General features: G+C 52.5%; 1 long non-coding RNA gene across 2 annotated transcripts in view; it reads right to left on the reverse strand.

Moving 5' to 3' along the window:
* Positions 1 to 20,599, reverse strand: part of LOC121820790 (uncharacterized) — a 22,334-nt gene continuing 1,735 nt past the window's right edge. Inside the window, exons 2-4 of one of the 2 annotated variants that reach the window (XR_006061489.2) lie at positions 13,388 to 13,580; positions 12,069 to 12,349; positions 1 to 867 (exon numbers count right to left, since the gene is read on the reverse strand). This is a non-coding gene — a long non-coding RNA (uncharacterized LOC121820790). Of the gene's footprint in view, positions 868 to 9,955; positions 10,132 to 12,068; positions 12,350 to 13,387; positions 13,581 to 20,599 lie in introns of those variants that run through there. The other variant, XR_009595727.1, reaches the window with a different exon arrangement.

The raw sequence follows: 20,599 nt of genomic DNA on the forward strand, positions 1-20,599 counted from the left end.
TGGTACTTGGGAAATGTTTTAATGGATGTATGGTTTACATATCCCACAAAATGCACAATGCTGAAGTGCTCATTTCCACAAGTTTTGGCAGCTATATGCACACATGTAATCACTGCCCCAAAGAGGAGCTGCAGGGGGACATGCTCCACCTTAGAAAGTTCCCTTGGGCCCCGGCCGTTCCAGCCCAGTGCCTCCCCCACAGGTCTTGACCTTTATATTGTGAGAGCCTGATCCAGGTGGTTTTAAGAAGCTGTTCTGTCTTTTTTTTTTTTTCAATTAAGACTTTATTTTTGGCCGTCTTCTGTGACACCTGAGACCTTTGTTCCCCGACCAGGGATCAAACCCATGCCCCTAGCCTTGCAAGTGTGGAGTCTCAACCACTGGACCACCAGGAAGTCCTCTGTCATCATTTGCTTGCATCTCTCCCTAAGGAGAAGCTGGAGCTGGTGGCCACTCCCAAGGCCCTTGGAGCATCACTGCCCGTCGTCACTCCCAAAGGTGCAGAAACAAGCAGGAGGAAGCGCCAGGGAGCAAACACTTGGGGATGGGGCCAGGTGGGCATGGCGCCCAGGTCCATGTCACCCTCAGGACTGCAGAGTTCACAGAGCCCACCTGCACTCAGGGATGAGGGCCCAGAAACCTCGACAGGCCTGGGCTGCAGGCTGAGAACTCAGAGCAATTTCTGGAACATGAGGGGACAAGGATGCCATTCCTAGCTGACCAGAAGCGTCCCTGAGCCTGGAGAGTCGGGAGTCTTCATTGCCTCTTCCTGGGATCGGAGCGCTGGAAGCAACCCATCTCCATACGTGGAGGGTGGCTTGCTTTGGATGTTCCTCCAATCCGTCTCTTGTCAAAACATCCCTGGAACTTAAGCAGACATAGTCCCTGAAGGTTAGCTCTCCTCTGCTTCCTGGTGTCCAGCTGGCCACTTGCTATCACTCACCTTGACCACAAGGTAAAGTGGCCAAAGAGAATGTGGGGGGTCTCAAGATGAGCCCCGCCCCCTACTCCCCACCCACACCCGCTCCCAGAGCATCACCCTCCATCCGCTGCCTCAGTTCGGAAGAGGTATCACAATGCAGGTGATTTTATGCCCTATTTGGGAAAGGAACACAGTTGTCTCTGAAAAAGCAGCTGACATCCGTGGGCTGGGACTCAATGGCAGGAGGAGCTGTCCTCCACGCTGGCCTTCCTGGCTCACAAAGCCTTTCTCTGAACCAAGTAGGAGACACATCTGAGCAGAGAAGCCACAAATAGCACAGGAGAGGGCGAGCCCTTTGAAGCTGGTGAATCGCCTGGCGGGGGTCCAGGGTCAGGAGAGAGGGATCAGGGTGTCTTGCTGGGAGGTTGAGGAGCCCAGAGACTCCCTATCTTCTATGCCAGCCACTCCCAACAGCCCTTTGGCTCCTCTCTGGCAAGTCCCAGGGGTGGCGATCCTGGAAGGAAGCCCCTATCCCTAATAATAGTCCTTTGGGGCACAGGGCGGAGGAGTGGGGGGTAGGTCACCCTCTGACATCACTCCAGCAGGCTGGGCTGTTTGCAGCAGGGATTTTGGATGAGAATTCCACTTGGAATTAGTTCCAAAGTTACATAGGAAATCTGCTACATGGAAGTCAGTGAGGTGCACCTGGAGTCAGTCTTCCATCTGCCCTCCCCCCACCCTGTGGGCAGACACAACTGTGCTTATTCAGAAAAAGGAGGTGAAGTGCTGATGCCCCCTCCCAGGCAGAGACATTATGTGAGTGGACGGTTCCCTACATGCCCTTCAAGGGGAGCCCCACACAAATAAGGCCTCCTTTGGAGTTCCGAAGGGCTTGCTGGGGGGCCTCCTTCAGCATGCTGGCACCCCCTGTTCTCCTCTGCACCCCCGACACCGCCTGGTCAGCCCCGAAGAGCAGATGACTGAATGGGAGGGAAGGAGGGGAAGGAGAACTGAGACTACAGAAGCCCCAATGCGCGCCAGTCCCTGCACAGGCGAGCAGAGTGCCTGTTCACATAGAAGCAGGTGCAGGGGCCTGGTGTTTGGGCATCAGCACATGGTCCCTTGCCCTGGAGAGACCCCTCTCCCCACCCATCTGGGGTGCCCTGGGGCATCCCAGGTCTGAAGGGGCATGTAATTCAGGCCTGACCAATAAGCTCCACCCACGCCCTGGCTCACACAAGGGATGGGACCCGGTCAGCACCCAGTCAGCAGGGGCGCTGGCACCTTCCCAGGTGCCTGGAAACTGGGAGGACCTGCCCTGAGCTGGCATCCAGCCCCCACATCCAACATGAGGTGAGGAGAACTAGAGACAGAGGCCAGGCCTGGGTTCTGCTTCCCAGGCAGCGCTAGTGTTAAAGAATCCACTTGTCAAGGACATAAGAGATGCGGGTTCGATCCCTGGATTGGGAAGATCCCCTGGAGGAAGAAATGGCAACCCACTCCAGTGTTCTTGGACAGAGGAGCTTGGCGCACTATAGTCCACAGGGTCGCAGAGAGTCAGACACAACTGTGCGACTTAGAATGCACACACCCATCACTTCTTACTTTGGGGCCAATTTGGGTGATTTCCCCTTATCACCTGCAACCCAAAAGGCAACCTGTGTTATGTTCACTCTCAGACCAGGTAACTGGGGTTAAGTAACGGGGTCAAGTTCACACGGCTGCTTAGTCGCAGAGCTAAGCTTTTAACTCAGATCTGTGTGAATCTGCTTGAAATAAATTACACATCTCATCAACTCCAAGGCAACTCCTTGTGTAAACCACTAAGAAAGAATGGGAAATGCTGCCAGTGCATCTCCGCACAATGCTTTCTTATCACTTTTCAATTGTAGAATCCTTGAAAAAAAAAGTTTCATACTTAAGAGTTTTTAATTTACGAGCATAGCAGAAACATGGAAGGGCTAGAGGAAGTCAAAGGAAGGTTTTGGGCCACAAGCAGGATCCCTGTTCCTTCTTAACATGGTCCCTGGGTGGCTGGTGGCTGGGGTCTCAGGCTCCTGGGATGGGGAAGAATGTGTCATACTGTTTGTATATGGTTCTAGGCAGCTTTCAGAAAACTTGCTCATCTTTGAACCGTCCCATCTGATTCTGAAATTTTCAACAAGAACTAATTTTATATATATTTTACTGTGAGGACCAGGGATTCAGAAGTGTCACCAGGCCATACAGCTGATAAGGGGCAAAGCCTGGATCCCAACTCAAGCTTTCTGGGTGCAGAGCAGAAAGGAGACATTCAGGTGGAGAACAGAGTGTTAGAGGCTTTGAGATGCTATTTGTACAATCACCTGTTGCCCGGGTCTTTCAGTTCAGTTCAGTTCAGTTCCGCAGTCGTGTCCGACTCTTTGCAACCCCATGAATTGCAGCACGCCAAGCCTCCCTGTCCATCACCAACTCCCGGAGTTCACACAAACTCATGTCCATCGAGTCGGTGATGCCATCCAGCCATCTCATCCTCTGTCGGCCCCTTCTCCTCCTGCCCCCAATCCCTCCCAGCATCAGAGTCTTTTCCAACGACTCAACTCTTCGCATGAGGTGGCCAAAGTACTGGAGGTTCAGCTTTAGCATCATTCCTTCCAAAGAACACCCAGGACTGATCTCCTTTAGGATGGACTGGTTGGATCTCCTTGCAGGTCTTTGGGGGGACACAAAAACATCCCCCTTTCCACCCTTTCTGAACTGTCACCTAAAAAAAAATGGGGGCTATGCCTTTCAGGTTTACTTGGAGACTTACTGAGCTCTGAGGGACTGCTTCAAAGAGGTTGGAAGGAGGTTAGCATGTACATGATTCTGGAGAAGAGGGTACATACCATCAAGCATACATCTTGGCAGAAAATTGCTGCTCGTTACGAGGAGCAGACATATCAGTTAATGATTTTAGTGCTTTTCTAGGTAAGTGTGTGTTAGTCACTCAGTTGTGTCCAACTCTTTGCAGCCCCCTGGACTGTAGTCTCCCAGGCTCTTCTACTCATGAGATTTCCCAGGCAAGAATACTGGAATGGGTTGCCATTTCCTGCTCCAGAGGCTCTTCCTGAACCAGGGATCGAACCAGTATCTCTGCATCTGATCCATTAGCAGGCGGATTTTTTACCACTAGCACCACCTGGGAAGCCTTTTCTGGGTATTACCCCACCCCAGTACTCTTGCCTGGAAAACCCCATGGACGGAGGAGCCTGGTAGGCTGCAGTCCATGGGGTCGCCAAGAGTCGGACACGACTGAGCAACTTCACTTTGACTTTTCACCTTCATGCACTGGAGAAGGAAATGGCAACCCACTCCACTGTTCTTGCCTGGAAAATCCCATGGGCGGAGGAGCCTGGTAGGCTGCAGTCCATGGGGTCCCTAAGAGTCAGACACGACTGAGCGACTTCACTTTGACTTTTCACTTTCATGCACTGGAGAAGGAAATGGCAACCCACTCCAGTGTTCTTGCCTGGAGAATCCCAGGGACAGAGGAGCCTGGTAGGAGGCCGTCTATGGGGCCGCACAGAGTCACACACGACTGAAGCAACTCAGCAGAAGAGGATGCAAGAAATTGGGTTCATAAAATTTTCTCCTGAAAACATCTATCTGAAGGCTTGTGCTGCCCATTCTCCCAGAGCACAGAAGGCCTCCTTCCTGATCTCTGCCCTGGACTCCTTTCAGAAGCTATTGAAGGTCGGCGATTGCAGTGGCTAATGACTCAATCCTTGTAGAAACTGATGACGAGGACATTTCGTTGTTGTCAGAATCAAACAGGAAGTCAGACAAATGGGTCAGCAGGTGGAGAACTCAAATCTCAGTATTGTTGGGAGTGGTTGGGGGTGAACTGGGTCGGAAGGCCACGCAGAGGGAGCAGAGTGGGAGCACCCTAACAGGAAGGCATGGCTCACTGCCTCTCCTGGCCTGGCAGAGGCCAGGGAGGAGGAGCCGCCCATCAGCTCAGGACACCTCCAGTTTGTCTCCCTCCAGTGGGCAGAGGTGGACCCCAGGCTGCCCCCAGGGGAAGTTTCACCCACTGCAGACGGAGGGGACAGGGCTCTGGATAAGAGCCCAAGAGCCTCCCTGGATGGACACCTCTCCCTCGAAGGGAAAGTCAGTGGATGGCGAGCACTCCACCCAACACCCGTCTGTCCCCTGAGCCCTGGAGTGTCAGGGTTTCACCTGGGGAGAACCTCCCCTCTGCTTAATGGGAAATCTCACCAGCGGGCTTTCTGGTAACCCAGAGATGCACCCAGAGCCTCCAGGTTGTACAAGAGGTGGTGTGTGGTAGCGGGAGCTGGGGGGCACTGGACACAGTGCAGACCCCTCTCCTCGGTCCTGCTGAGAACACACGGTACAGGCCCGTTTGGGTCCAGACAAGAAGACAGAAGATGCCTCACGTTTTAGGAAAAGGGAGTTTCCTATGGTAATTGAGGCTTTTGTAAACAAGAGAGTGGCTGAGGCAGTGAGGTCTGGGTGAGATGGGGAGAAAGGCCCCTAACCCCCAAGCCTGGAGGAGGGAGCCAGGCCCCCAAGTGGGACCACAGCCAGGGCTCTGGGGTGGTTAGATGAGACCCCAAAGCCTCTGCATCTGGGTGCCAAGATCACAGCTGATGCTCCATGGCCACGCCACAGGTCTCATGGTCCTCCTCTCGGTGGGCAACCCCAGCCACCAGAGGAGCAGGCTCCAGACTCACAGGAATGTAGGCAGTGAATGACCTGGCAGCAGATGACCCGGCCCTCTGGCTGGGGTGAGAGATGAGGGATCAGAACCCTCAAGGATGGGGGTGTGGGCATTCCACCATGGGGCTGGGAAGGAAGGAGAGAGGCACAGAGGACCCAGCATGGACAGAAGGACCAAGGGATGCTTCATAAAGACAATAGTAAGATCCTCCCTTTCTGGAGGGATCCATGAGTCAAGGAGGCCAGGACCATAACAGAGCAACTCACCAAAGGGAAGAGACTGCAATGAGATGGCAGGCTACCCAGGCAGGGGCCAAGAGCAGGTCAACTTTGGAGGGGCTGGAGGCTTCCCTTACAGGAGGAGAGGGTGTCGTTATGTGCTGTGCTTTAATGGGAAGTTTTCCTGGGGAGGGTGAGGCTCTGACAGCACAGCCATCAGCAACTTGGCCTAAGGACAGAAACTTTTCACTCCAAGAAACCATGACATCACACACTCACTCTCAGTCACATTCTTGGAGTCACCACACGGACCTCATCCAAATCCCCAGGATGCTCCTCAGCCCTCACTAGGTGCTGCTTCTTGGACAGTCACCATTTCTACTCTTCTGCATCAGAACACCCAACCGTGTCCTGCCCTCACGCATGAATCAGGATTTCAGAGACACAGAACCAAAAAGACGTGTATAACATGGAGATTTAATCCAAGGAGTTGGCTCACACGGTCACAGACACTGCAAGCCCAACACCTGCAGGCTGGAGATGCAGGAAGCGTTGCTGCTGAAGTTCAGGTCCAAAGCCCATCTGCTGCAGGACTCCCTCTTGCTGGAGGGACGGCAGCCTTTGGGTCTCTTCAGACCATCGCCGGATTGGACGGGGCCCACCACTCTAGCAGATTGGAGGGCAATCTGCTTCACTCAGAGACCACTGATTCAATGTTAATCTCGTCCAGAAACACCCTCACAGAAACATCCAGAACAGTGGTTGGCCCTGTGTCTGGGCACCGAGGCCCAGCGCAGGTGAGCATAAAGTGCTCTGCTGCAGTTGGTCTTGAGGTGGCGCCTGGGTGTCTCCACCAATTCTTTGTCACAGCCAGGAACAGGGTCACGCACCCTGAGGATGAGCAGGGGTGGGACTTGGCTGCCCTTGTTTCTCCCTTATCCCCCAGTAGCATGGCTACCACCATGGATCAGAACCACTCTGAGGATGAGCAGCTCCAGAACCCACAGGAGTGCCAAACCCAGCCAGCCTTTGCTGGTTCTCACAGCCCTGCAGTGGTCTCTGAGCTCATTCTCAGGATGCTGGCTTCCGTTACAATGTTATTAACATCGCAGGGCCTCCCCAGTGCTCCTGTCCCCCATCCATCCTGTTTAGTCTCCCATTGCCCTCGGCACGATCTCACAGTGCTGTGTAGCCTGCTTAGTCACGTAGATGTTACTCATTTTCCATCTCCCTAGGCCCCAACCTTCACAAGGGCAGGCACTGGAGCCAGTGGTGTCCCCAGCATTGTCCACATCAACGTCATGCACGTAAGAGACAGTAAGTACAGGCTGAATGCATGGATAATCCATATCTCCAAATCAATTTCGAACCTAAGCCTGTCTCACTGAGGCCCCAAACAATGACCCCGTGGTTTCTGTCTGCAGACCTCAACACTGCCAGTTTTATGGCCAGTCCTCCCCTCAGTGTCATTTGTCACTGTCCCCAAATGCGCTTAGCAGCCCAAACAGCAGAAGCTGAGTTTAGATCACCTAGACCTCCAGGCAGAGTGCCTGATGAGGGGAGGGGTTTCTGAGCCACGTCAAGAGGGTTCCAGCAAGAAGGGCAGTGGACAGGTCTCCACCCAAACCCACGAGGTAGTCCACACCCAGAAACCCAACACCATGCTTCCTAAGGCCTTGAAGCTTGGAGGTCAGAGGTCAGGCCCAATGAGCATGACTGAGGCCAGAGGGGAGACCCTGCCAGACTCCAAAGAGATGAGGTGACCCCTTCACAACCTCCTGCTCTCCTGGCACCCCCTGGCCACTTGCCACAGGAAAGGGCCCACCTGGGGTCACTGGGGGCCCAGACACAGTCTGAGGGCAGAGGCAGGAACATGGTACCACAGAGGTCCGGCCACAGGAGAGGTCTGTTTCCCGGGGTTCAGGGCAAGTTTGTGGGGGAGTCTGAAGCAAGGATAGAAGTTCCCCCCCAACAGATATGTGTATATGCACAGCTGAATCCCTTCACTACTCGCCTAAAACTAAGACAACATTGTTAACCAGCTATATGCTATGCTTGCCAGGCTCCTCTGTCCATGGGATCTTCCAGCCTGAATACTGGAAGGGGTCACCATGCTCTTCTTCAGGGGATCTTCCCAACCCAAGGATCAAACCCGTATCTTGCATTGGCAGGCGGGTTCTTTACCACTAGCACCACCTGGGAGGCCCGATTCTGCTGCTGCTAAGTCGCTTCAGTCGTGTCCGACTCTGTGCGACCCCACAGACAGCAGCTTACCAGGCTTCCCTGTTTCTGGGATTCTCCAGGCAAGAACACTGGAGTGGGTTGCCATTTCCTTCTCCAATGCATGAAAGTGAAAAGTGAAAGTGAAGTCGCTCAGTCGTGTCTGACCCTTAGGGACCCCATGGACTGCAGCCTAGCAGGCTCCTCAAACCATGGGATTTTCCAGGCAAGAGTACTGGAGTAGGGTGCCATTGCCTTCTCCAGCCCGACTCTACTCTAATACAAAATAAGAAGTTAAAAAAAAAAAAAATTCTCCCTCAAGGAGAGTGAAGAGCAGTGGCCGAGACCAGGAGTTAGATGCTTCTGAGACTCGGTGGACCCCCTATGTCTGCTCCTGAGGCTGAGCAGCCCCGCCTCTTCCTGCACCGGGGTCACTTTTTAGCCCAGGGAGGACCAGGACACAGAGCCAGGTTTGGGGAACCCCAGTGACGATTCAAGACAGGCCCATCCTGAGTGAGAGCCTGACTGAGCTCTGAGCACTGCCATCCCCTCCAGGCGCTCATGGGAGCCAAGGAAACAGAAAGTTACCCCGGGGGCTGCGTTTCAGATCTGTACAGAGAGGGCTCTGCCTCTGCGGGTGAGATGAGCTGCAGACGGGCTGCCTGGTCAAGATGACCTCAAAGGCCCAGAGGGCGCAGGCCCAGAGGCGGCTCTCCAAGTCTCTGCTTTGTTTTGGTTCAGCTTGCCGAGCTTGCCGACAGACACACTGGCTCCTGCACCATGGGGGCCGCAGCCTCCCTCTTGGGTCCCCGTGACCTGCAGCAGCTCAGAACTGCACCCACAGGCTCAGGTCTAGGAGGAAGCCAGTGTCGTGGGATGATCTGACGTACATCCACATGTTCGGTTCCAAGTCTGTTTTTGGGCCCAGATTAGTCAAAGATTCGGGGTCAGGTCTGGAGGAGACTCTTGAGAGTCTCTTGGACTGCAAGGAAATCAAATCAGTCAATCCTAAAGGAAATCAACTCTGGATATTCATTGGAAGGACTGATGCTGCCAATGGACTGAAGCTCCAGTACTTCGGCCACCTGATGCGAAGAGCTGACTCATTGAAAAAGACCCTGATGCTGGAAAAGATTGAAGGTAAGAGGAGAAGGGGATGACAGAGGATGAGATGGTTGGATGGCATCACTGATTCAAAGGATACGAATTTGAGCAAGCTCCAGGAGATGGTAAAAGACAGGGAATCCTGGCATGCTGCAGTCCATGGGGGGCAGCCTGGATGAGTGCCCCCAAGAAGCAGAGGAAGGAAGAAGGTTTGGGGCAAGAGGAGAGAAAGGAAAATCTGGTGGAGAAAAGGAAATAAACAGTAGCTGGAGCAGCAAACAGGCCCAGAATCGAAGCCCTGGGGAAGTACAGCCGCCCACAGGGAGAGCTGGCAGATATGCATCAGGAGCCAGCCCATCAGGGGCTCCGGGACTGGGAAGCTCCTGAGTCACCTTGAGTTCCGTTTCCCCGCCTCTGTGAACTAGGGATGTGGACCATCGGGTACCCGGGTGACCCCACAAAAGAGCAGGATTTTCCAGAAGTCCAGGGGAGAGTGGGGCAGGGGAGGGAGGGACAAATGAAACTCTAACTGAGTCCTAAGACTCCATGCACTAAGGCTGGAGGCAAGGAGCCCTGCTTGCCCACCAGACGGGATGGCCTGTGCTGGTGAACTCGGGCGAGGGCCTGAGCCCCCACCTCCACCTCCACACAGGAAGGTCCCCGGGCAGCAAAGGTGCTTGAAACGACCAACAAAGAGGTCAGAGAAAAACAAATGCCATCTGATGTCACTTATAAGAAGAACCTTAAAAAAAAAGGTACAAGTGAACTTATTTACAAAACAGACCCATAGACACAGAAGACAAATTTATCGTTAACAAAGGCAAAAGATGGAGGAGAGGGATAAATTAGGAGGTTGGGATTAACAAGCACATCCCTGTGTCTAAAATAGATGAGCCACAAGGATCTACCATATAACACAGGGAATGCTACTCAATGTTCTGTAACAGCCCACAAGGGAAAAGAATCTGAAAAAGAATACATATAATATATATGTAAATATTATATATAATAGTATACAGTATATTTTATATATATATATACACTTTGTTATATATATATACATGTTACTGAATCACTTTGCTATATACTGGAAAGTAACAATATGTCAACTATATTCAATAAAAATAAATTTTAAAATTAAACTAAAACAGAATTTGATCAGTTAGGAGCTTGGGATTAGCACATATACACACTATTATATATAAGATAAATGACCAATAAGGACCTACTGTATAGCACAGGGAACTGAATATTCTAATAACCTATATGGGAAAAGAATCCAAAAAAGAATAGATATACGTATGCACAACTGAATCACTTTGCTGTACACCAGAAACTAATACAACATTGTTAGTTTCAACTGTACTTCAATGTTTTAAAAGTATATGAAGACAAAAGACCAGCAAAGGAGGGGAGCTGAGCCAGCCCCAGGCTAGAGGCAAAACTCTAGAATCAGCATTCCTTCACCAAGAAACCCCTATGAGGTACAGAACCTGCAGGGACCCCGAGGGGATACATGTGACCGCCAGACCAGAGGGCAGGTCGGGGCATGGGTGTCCTTGCAGGCGCTGCCTGGCAGGCCAGTTCCACTCCTGACAACCCCATGCTGGAAGCAGCTGCCGCTTCTTTTTAATTCATTTTTAATTCTCTCAGTTCACTCCCTGGCGTTCACCAAGGTGTTGGGAGCCTGAGAGGCGGAAAATGTACACTTTCTAAAGAAGTAGGGCTACTCACTCTGCACCCAGCCTGCCACAGGGGCCTGAAGGTCGTGAGAAAAACAGCCACTTTCTCTGCGCCACTTGCCTGTCCGCACCCACCGCCCTCCGAAGAGCAGGGCCGGCCCGGAGCCACCACCTCCACCTCCGTTCCCTGTCTCATCCTGCCCCCTGGTGTTGAGGACCCGAGACACGGAGACACCAGACCTGGTGGGTAAGGAGGCCCTGCTGCTCCAAGTGGCCCGCCCTCCCTCACCCCGCGCTCCCTCCGCACCCAGCCCTCCCCGGGGACAGGTCCCCCCACTAAGAGCCCCAGTGGGTGAAGAAGCGGGGGCTTTGGGCCCAGATCCTGCCCTAGGCCCTCCGTGCTCTGTGGTCTTGGGCAAGTCACACCCCACCTCTGGGCCTGTTTCCAGGTGTAAATGGGGCCTGGAGAGAAGCTGTCTCGTGGAGGGCATGAGAAGATGGGGAGGGAACCCTCAGAAGAGGCTTAGAGCTGTCCAGGCACCCGCGGACACGCTCAGAAAACTTAGGAGCCTCACCAGACCCATCCCATCAGCATGGAGCTCAGGTGCCGGAATGCCCCCGATGTCAACACAACTTGGTTATTCACTCAGTTGTTACAAGGCACCTGGTAGGGCCCACGCTCCTGTCTGGCATATCCCACCCAACCCGTGTCAGCTGCCGTTCCAGGTGGACACCCTATTCTCTGCAAAGCTGAAGCTCTCTTGCTGGTCAGAAGTTGGGGGGACCATGTCTGCAGAGCTGGGGCACCTGGCCCCTCTGATGCCTTCACCTCTGTATCCCTGCCATCCCCATGAGACCTCCCCAGGATCTGAGGCCAAGACGCAGCCTCCCTGCCTGACTCAGCACCCCAGCCCCAGCCTCGGGGGTGATGCTGCACACTGACCACACAGAGAAGTGTCCATGGCACAAATGCAGCCCAGGTGGGAAGGCATGAGAGGTAGATGGGCACCCCCTGACCTGGACCATGGGGCCTCAGATGCTATTTCCAAGAGTCAGAGGTACCTGACGCTGAGCACCCTGGCAGTAAAGTTTAAGAACCAATCGCTGAGAAACTCAAGCGGAAAAGATCACTGTTAGGACACAGCTCTGCCCTGTGGGTGACGCAGAGCAACTGCCAACTCAGGAGCTGCCATGCAGGGAACCATCAAAACTTTACTGACCTGAAAATATGTTATTTTTAAAAATTCCAGGCAGAAAATGAAGAGCAGACAACAACATCTCTTTGGGGATATGGATAATTAACTTCTCAGCAGACAGCGGAGGCTGGCCTCTGGTCTGGATGAGGAGCTGGGGTCATTCTGAGTCAGGCCAGAGAGAGGAGCCTCGCTCCAGCGGGGAGGGACAAGGCTGTACCGGGCAGCCTGGGGTCCCATTTTCGTGGTTTCGGCAAGATGACAGGAGTTGCCTTACAAATCACGTCGTGGCCATCGCTGGGCGCCCTCTGCAGCAGCACAAATATTAAAACATCGTTATCTGCGAGCCCCGCTGCTGGAAGATTGCATCCTTGAAGCAATGGCATCAAAAAAAAGTTAGTAAATTAAAAATTATTCAAAAGAACATTTATCTCTCACTGAGAAATGGGTAGGGTGCCTCTTTTTCTTCCTGAGAGGAAAAATGTTCTATAAAACCTTTTCTTTTGTAATCAGGTACATACAGACAATAGGCATTCGTTCCAGGGAATTCAACAGAAATCAGGAAAAAAACAGATAAGAAATTTCCAACCAGCCTATGAAAGGAGGAGTTGTAGACCCACAGAGCAACATTTTATTTCATTTCCCCCTCCCCACCCCACTCTGCCTGTGTGTGTTAATGAATTTAATCTGGCTTTTGCTCCCCACTTCCAGGCAATCACTCCTAAGATATCTTGCCTGATAGGAGTGTCTTTGCTTTCTTGGGGGCCTCTGTTCACCCTTAATGGGCCAATAACAGGCTTCCCAGGTTGTGCTAGTGGTAAAGAACCCATCTGCTGATGCAGGAGACATAAGAGACTCTGGATCGATCTCTGGGTTGGGAAGATCCCCTGGAGAAGGAAATGGCAACCCACTCCAGTATTCTTGCCTGGAGAATCCCCATGGACAGAAGACCTTGGTGGGCTACAGTCCATGAGGTCGCAAAGAGTCAGACACGACTGAAGCGACTGAGCACGCAGTGAGATGCAGGGTGGGGAGCAGCTCACCTGGAAGGCTCAGGGTGGGGCTGGCTGGGCCAGAAGGACCAACCTCGTGATTCAGGGTGGGGGTCAAGGGCATCAGTGGAGACTGAGGCCAATGATGTGGGAACTCAATCATCAATCAAAAATCAGTTGACTGGAGGCCTACCTAGTAAGGGCATGGGACATGGAGGTGCAGGAGAGCACTCCACAGGGAGGGCACTCCTCCTCAGGTATTTTCCTAGGACTCGCCTGGGCATCTCCTCCTTTGGTTGATCTCCATCTGCATCTCTTCCCTGAAGAAATGAAACCGAATCCTGAGGATCATACCTCTCATGAGCTCTGTGATTCCTTCTGGACAATCAGCAACTCAGGGTGGTCCTGGGGGCCCCCAACCTGCAACTGAATGAGGTCTTGCGTCCTTTGACTTTGGCTTCCCAGGTGGCGCTAGTGGTGAAGAATCCACCTGCCAGTGCAGGAGCCAGGAGAGACTTGGGTTCGATTCCTGGGTCGGGAAGACCTCCTGGAAAAGAGCATGGCAACCTATTCCAGTGTTCTTGCCTGGGAAATCCCACAGATAGAAGAGCCTGGCTGGGTAGAGTCAGACACGACTGATCATGCACACACACTGAACTCTCCAGAACGTGCCTGTGTGTGTGTGTGCCTGTGTGTGTGTGTGTGTGTGTGTGTGTGTAAGGGAGGACAGAGATGAGTTTCTGTCCCAACCCGGATCCGATACAGATCTGCCTTCTGGAACATGGAAGTTAGCGATCCTGGGACTGGCAACTCCAACAGAAAAGATCATCCCCACCTTTTCACCTCTAAGCTCATGCCAACTGCATTAGCTTGAAATGTTCCCAGATTTCCAGATGATTCAGTCATAAAAGACTCAATAAAGCACAAACCTTCTGAGCTGCTCCCTGTCCACGAGCCAGCACCCCACAAACTGAGCTGTGTTTGGAGACCAGACAACAAAGCAGGTTCCCCCTCCCGTTTTGCGCCCAGACTGAAAAGAGGGTTGGCTCGAGGCAGGAGGGGAGCCCACGCCTGGGTGAGACAGGTGAGACTGCAGAGAACCAGGCAGCCAGCCAGCCGTGGCCGAGGCACCCCTGAGAAGCAAGGTATGTCCACAACATCAGCTCACACCTGCTAGCTGCTGAGCAGGAGCCACAGGTAACCCTGGCTGCACCACTTCAATCTGCACACGGTAACACTTACCCGGCACTGAGCTGCCTCCGAATGCAGGGACTGAATCTGCTCTGGATGCTTAAGAAGCAGCATGACGGGGACACCAGTGCGGGCGGGGATGCGAGGAAGCAGATGCCCTTCAAGGACACGGGGATTCCTGCGGGCACAGGAGCCAGCTGGTGCGGGCAGGGCGGCCACGTGTCACTGTACTCCCTGCGCCCATGGATCAGGGAAGACCCCACTCATCAGTGTGGGGTGAGGGCCCTTTTGGCATCCCTTAGGGCCCCTGCAGACTCATGCAGATTATGTTTCTGTGAATTAACCCCCTCCCCTATCAAGTAACTTTCTCCCTCTCTGAGTCTGGCCACCAGCTACTGGGCCAGGAAAACAGACGAGGTCCCAGAGACCTTGTCTTGTTTCCAAGCTGCTGGAGCAAAATCTCCCTGCCCCACCCACATCACTGAGAGCAAACCTGCATATTCGTGGCTTTCTAGTCTTTCTAGAGACTGAGGGCATCTGGAAGGAAGGCTTCACAAACTGCAGTCCCAGGTCCCCCCACCCCACCCCAGGCGGGCACTCCCATCTCCCTGCTGCCCCTCAGAGGGCCTTCATCTCCTTTTCCGACAGCAGGGGAGGGGGGCAGCACCTTGAAACCTCTCTGCAGCCCAGGTGGAACTTGGGGGATCTGGACTCCGATAAAGTTTAGCCCCTTGAGACCTAGACTTGAGATCAACTGTTCCCGGTGCTAACTGACTCCATGTCCAACCAGAATGTGATGTGAGAACCACAGTCACCACCAGCCTCTCCTGGTAACCTTCCCCATATCACGTCGGGAATGCAGGGTCCTGTGATGCTCGGGCTGGGATGCAGGCAATGCCTAGAACTCAGCACCTTACAAGCATATTAACCCCAACGCTCAGCCCACACATACCCAGACAGCCGAGGAGGGAGAATGCACTGAGCTAATGATGCAAATTCACACCTTTGGCAGCTGTCCCTAATGCGTCACTGACATTTGTTTAGCCAAAGGAGCTGAGAGGGCAATGGAAGACACCTGGGATCAAAAGGCAGGAGTAAATCTGCAGCAAGAGACGAATTCATACTTTGCCTCCTGACCTGAGCATCCCCCTTAATGCGACCATGAGCCAAGGTCCACTACCCCCACCCTGGCCCGAGGGCCTGGAGCTCTCAGAATAGACCTTTTCACCTCTGTGTCGTTCTTTCTGCTGGCCCAAAGGTCCTCATAAAACAGCACTTTCTCTGTCTCACTGGAAATTTAGCCTTTTCCAGGCTCTGCAAATCTGTGGGTTTTTACTCAAAGGACACAATCGCTGTGATGCCCGTGCCCAGCGAACAGCTTTGTCCCAACACAGCCAACCAGAACTTCCAGGCCAGGACACAGTCCTAAATGTCCCACTTGGATTGTGGTTCCGTTAATACCCTCGGGGAGTGTGCTCCATGTGTTGTCAAGTCAAATGGAGATCACAGCGGTTCTCAAAGCACCAGCCTGGTGGTACCTCTGCCCTGGCTTCCAGTGAACGTCTGCAGTTTCCCGAGATCCCAAGCCCCTAAGCTTCACGGGAGCCACCCCCGACTTATAGCTGTCAGCTGAGCTGTGTGATGTGGACACAGTATCTCTTACGGCGATGAAGTGCGGTACACACACAGAGCTCTGTAAAGGTCGATGAATGAAACGAATGGATACTGATGGCAGTTACTGTGCAATCGGAAGGCCTCCGGGGACCAGCCCTGGCTGATCCTGGTGAATTTCTAGCTATTTGATGTCGATGCAACTGGAGGCATCAGGAGGATTTTGCCTCATATACATTTACATCCTGACTACTTCCTAAGACGATTCAGAGTTGCTAGCAGTAAAAACAGAAGCACAGTTAGATTTTTTTTTAGAACACACACATGATTAATTGAAGATAAAAGACAGAAGCCCAGCATGGAAAGCCAAGTGAACAAGGAAAAACAAGATCAAGAAATTCTGAATAAGGACCCCTCCAAGTTTCCTGTCAGGGAGGCAAAGAGAAGTGGGGAACAGCCGTGAGCTGGGGGAGGGCGCCCTCACACAGGTCTCTCCGTGGATCCTGTATTTGCTGAAATGTGAACTTGTGTAATAGACCCACCATTGACCCCTCTTCCCAATAGTTTGTAGGGGATTTGAAGCAGAAAATGACCTATTATTCTCAAAGGCTTTAATGTCACAGACTGTTTGATTAGCCTGCAAAGCAGCTGATGGAAGCTGCACTGGTATTTAACCAGCAAGACCTTGTATAGGGCAGCCCTGGGCTCCCACACCCACAGATTGTTGTTCAGTCGCTCAGTCATGTCTGACTCTTTGCAATCCTGTGGAGTGCAGCATGCCAGGCTTCCCTGTCCTTCACCATCTCCAGGAGTTTGCTCAAACTCATGTCCACTGAGTCAGTGATGCCATCCAACTATCTCATCCTCTGTCGTCCCCTTCCTCTCCTGCCCTCAGTCTTTCCCAGCATCAGGGTCTTTTCCAATGAGTCGGCTCTTTGCATCCAGCATCACCTCCTCCAGAAAGCCTTCCCTGACCATCCTCCCTCCACAGAGACTGTTTTCTGCACAACACTAGTGGCCCTTTGGAACTTGTTGGCACTTGCTCTGCTCACAGGAGGATATGTGCACCTCTTGTGAGCCCTGCAGGGCTCTGAGCCTGCACGGCCTTGTCAATGTTCATGTTCTGAAGATGCTTGGTGCCTGGTAGGACCTTGGCAAATTTGCGTGTGATTGACTCGTTCAAGGAATTAGATGGCTGCACAGCTGTAGCGCTGTGATTGTGAGTCAGGCAGGAGAGGTGAGCTACTAAGGAAACTGTCTTTCAGGTCAATCAAAACATTAAAAATCAGGCTGTGAGATTTTTCTTTTTTCTAATCGGCTGAAATTTATCACATTTTTTTTTGCTTCATAGGGTTTTAAAAGAGAATTTTTAGGCTCACGGAAAAATTGCGGGGAATGCACAGAGATTTTCCACGTACCTCCCACCATCAGCATCCCCACTTGAGGGATGCATTTTTCACAATACATGAACCTAGGCTGACATGTCATTATCATCCAAAGTCTACAGTTTACATTAGGCCTCACTCTCGGTGCTGTACACGCTACAGATTTTGGCAAGTTTATGATAACGGGGTTCCCTGGTGGCTCAGCTGGTAAAGAATCAGCCTGCAATGCAGGAGACGAGGATTCGATTCCTGGGTCAGAAAGATCCCCTGGAGAACAGACAGGTTACCCACTCCAGTATTCTTGGGCTTCCCGGTGTCTCAGACGATAAAAAAAAAAAATCCGCCTGCAATGCGGGAGACCTGGGTTCAATCCCTGGGTTGGGAAGATCTTCTGGAGAAGGGAACGGCAAGCCACTTCAGTATTCTGGCCTGGAGAATTCCATGGACAGAGGAGCCTGACGGGCTACAGAGTTCATGGGGTCATAGAGTCAGACACGACTGAGCCACTTCCACTTTCATAACGATATGGGCTTCCCTGGTGGCTCAGACGGTAAAGAATCCACCTGCAAAGCAAGAAATGTGGATTCAATCCCTGAGTCAGAAAGATCCTCTAGAGAAGGAAATGGTGACCCACTCAGTGTTCTGGCCTGGAGAGTCCCATGGACAGTGGAGCCTGCAGGCTACAAAATCCACAGGGTCACAAAGAGTCAGACATGACTGAGCAACTAACATTTTTCACTTTCTTTTCATGACACGCAGCCATCGTGATGATATTGTACAGAGTATTTTCAGAGCCCTAAAAATACTCTATGCTCTGCCTACTCATCTGTCCCCTCCCCAAGCCCCTGGCAACCACTCATCTTTTCACTGTCTCCATAGTTTTGCCTTTTCCAGAATGTTATATTGTTGGAACCACACAGTATGCAGCCTTTTCAGATTGGCTCCTTTCACTTGGTAAAATGCATTTAAGGGTCCTCCTTGTCTTTTCAAGGCTTGGGATTGCATTTCTTTTTAAACAGTAAATAATACTCTATTGTCTCCCAAAGGACATCTTGGTTGCGTCCAGGTTTTAGCGATTGTGAATAAAACTGGCATAAACGTCGTGTGCAGGCTGAGTGTGGACACAAGCTTTCAGCTCCTTTGGTTAACTACCAAGGAGCACGGTTGCTGGGTCGGATGCTAAGATGCTGTCTGGGTTTGTTGGAACCTGCCCAGCTGTTTTCCAGTGGCTGCACTGCACTTCAATCCCTCCAGGAACGAATGAGAGTTCTTGCTGCTCCATGACCTACTGAGAGCTTTATTTTTTTTCATCTTTCTTTTAAATACAAAGGGTCAGGGTATCAGAGACAACCCCTCATCATATAGGCCAGCATCTGCTGGGAGTAACTAGACACACTCCAGATTAGGGGTGGCCTCAGATAATGAACCGACGGACTACTAATCAGTGGAAAATTCTCTTCTGATTTCTCGCCTGCCCTGTGGTGTTCATAAAATGCAGACACTGAGCTATGGACACACAGGTGTTTCAGCAGTGACACTGTGTCTTCATTGAGAAGACAAAAGTTTCCTCGGAATCTTCCATCCTCAGCTTTTTCTGATATGTCACACCACCATCCATCTTTTGTCCAGTGCTTCCCGAGTCCCTGCCAGCATGTCCCAGCCACGGGCCAGGGTCCTAGGACATCATTGTGAGCAGGACACAGTCCCTGCCTTCAGGGAGCTTGCGATCCACCTGGGGGACCAACCACCAATGAGGACCAGCATCCTGCCATCATGAGACACCCCTCTCAGTGCTTCTAACCCTGACAGGGCAGGGGGTACAGCTGTTGAGCAAGAAAAAGAGACACCAAGGGCACCGAGGAACCCAAAAGGATGCTCCGAGACATGATTTTGGTTCCGTGTTCTCTGTGCGCCCTCCAGGATGGATTACATCCTGACATGGCAGCTGGGGAGGTGGGGGAGAGCAGAGTCCAAGCACAGCTCCTCCACCAGGGCAGAGCCTCAGTAAGGGTGACCCTCTGCCCAGGCGGGGGCTCCTGTGTGATTCATCCTGGGGAACAGGAAAAGGGCTTGGGTCCTGGGGGAAGAGGTGACTCCTGATCCACTCCCACTCTCCAAGGAGTCTTACTCGACCCCGTGTGGGTCTGACATCCCAGCTGCTGCCCCTGTGTGGCTTCTCCCTGTGGCCTCTTGCTCCAACACAGACTGATGGGTCCTTGTGTGATGACTCCACCAGTGCCCAACCCCCTGCAGGGCCAAAACACTAAAAGGTAGGCTCTGTATGAGCTCACCACCACTGCCACACCAGGCCCAGCTTGGTGCCGGCCATGAGAGGAGCGCAGCAGACACATGGAGTGAGCGAGTGCAGGAGTGTGCCATGTGGTGCTCCAAGAGAGGGCCGAGCCAGCTGGCACTGTGTCCTGGAGCAAGAGTGCATGATGCTAAAAAACAACTGGCAGGCTGACTTTCAGTGGTTAAGACACCAAGCTCCCAAAGCAAAGGGCACAGGTTCAATCCCTGGTCGGGGAACTAAGATCCCACATGCCCACACGGCATGACAAAAAAAAAAAACGATTGGCAGACTTAATTTGGGGGTTTGAGGGGGAACATTTAGTAATGTGCCCCTACCAAGACACTGAATCTGAGTTGAGGTTTAAGGAATGAATTTGCTGAACACAATGGGTGGGAGAAACTTGTCCAGGCAGAAAGAACAGAGCGTGCAGGGTTGGGGCACACAGGGGAGTGGGGTGCACAGCAGAGCGGGAGCAGGGGCAGCAGGGCTAGATGCATCCAGATGGGGGCAGCGGTGGGCAACCTCACAGGGGCTCCTGTGCACTTATTCAACCAACACTCATTGAGTAGCCACTGAGCCAGACACTGTGCTGGGCCATGCAGGTCAGTTAGGACTATTGGTCTTCATCCTAGAAGCGGTGAGGAAGAGCTGAAGAGCATTAGCAGAGGGGCAGGTCACCATGCATCAACCACCATTCTGGCTGCCAAGGCAAGAGAAGGGAGACCAGAAACATTCACTGAGGGACTCGGGCAGTAAGGGCCTCGGGGTCAGGCCTGAGCGGCTGCTGGGCGGCTGGAAGTACCACTCACATAGACTAGGGGCAGGAGTGTGGTGAGGGAAAAGCTGAATGTGTCAGCAACAAGAGCCCAAGAGCACCTTAGGGAGGTTAAACCAGGGTGACACTGAGAGGATGTGGTCCAGCTCATCTCAACTGACATCAACCATAACCACCTGGAGCCAAACGCTAGCTTGTGACCATCAACCCCAGGTTAATGAGAACTCAGAGTCCTAAAGGAGCCTTAAGTAAAACCACAGAACCTACCTTATTATGAAACCCACTCCAGTGAAAATGGGACGTTCATGCTC

The sequence above is a fragment of the Ovis aries genome, chromosome 12 (assembly GCF_016772045.2).
Source record: "Ovis aries strain OAR_USU_Benz2616 breed Rambouillet chromosome 12, ARS-UI_Ramb_v3.0, whole genome shotgun sequence".
NCBI classification, from domain to species: Eukaryota; Metazoa; Chordata; class Mammalia; order Artiodactyla; family Bovidae; genus Ovis; species Ovis aries.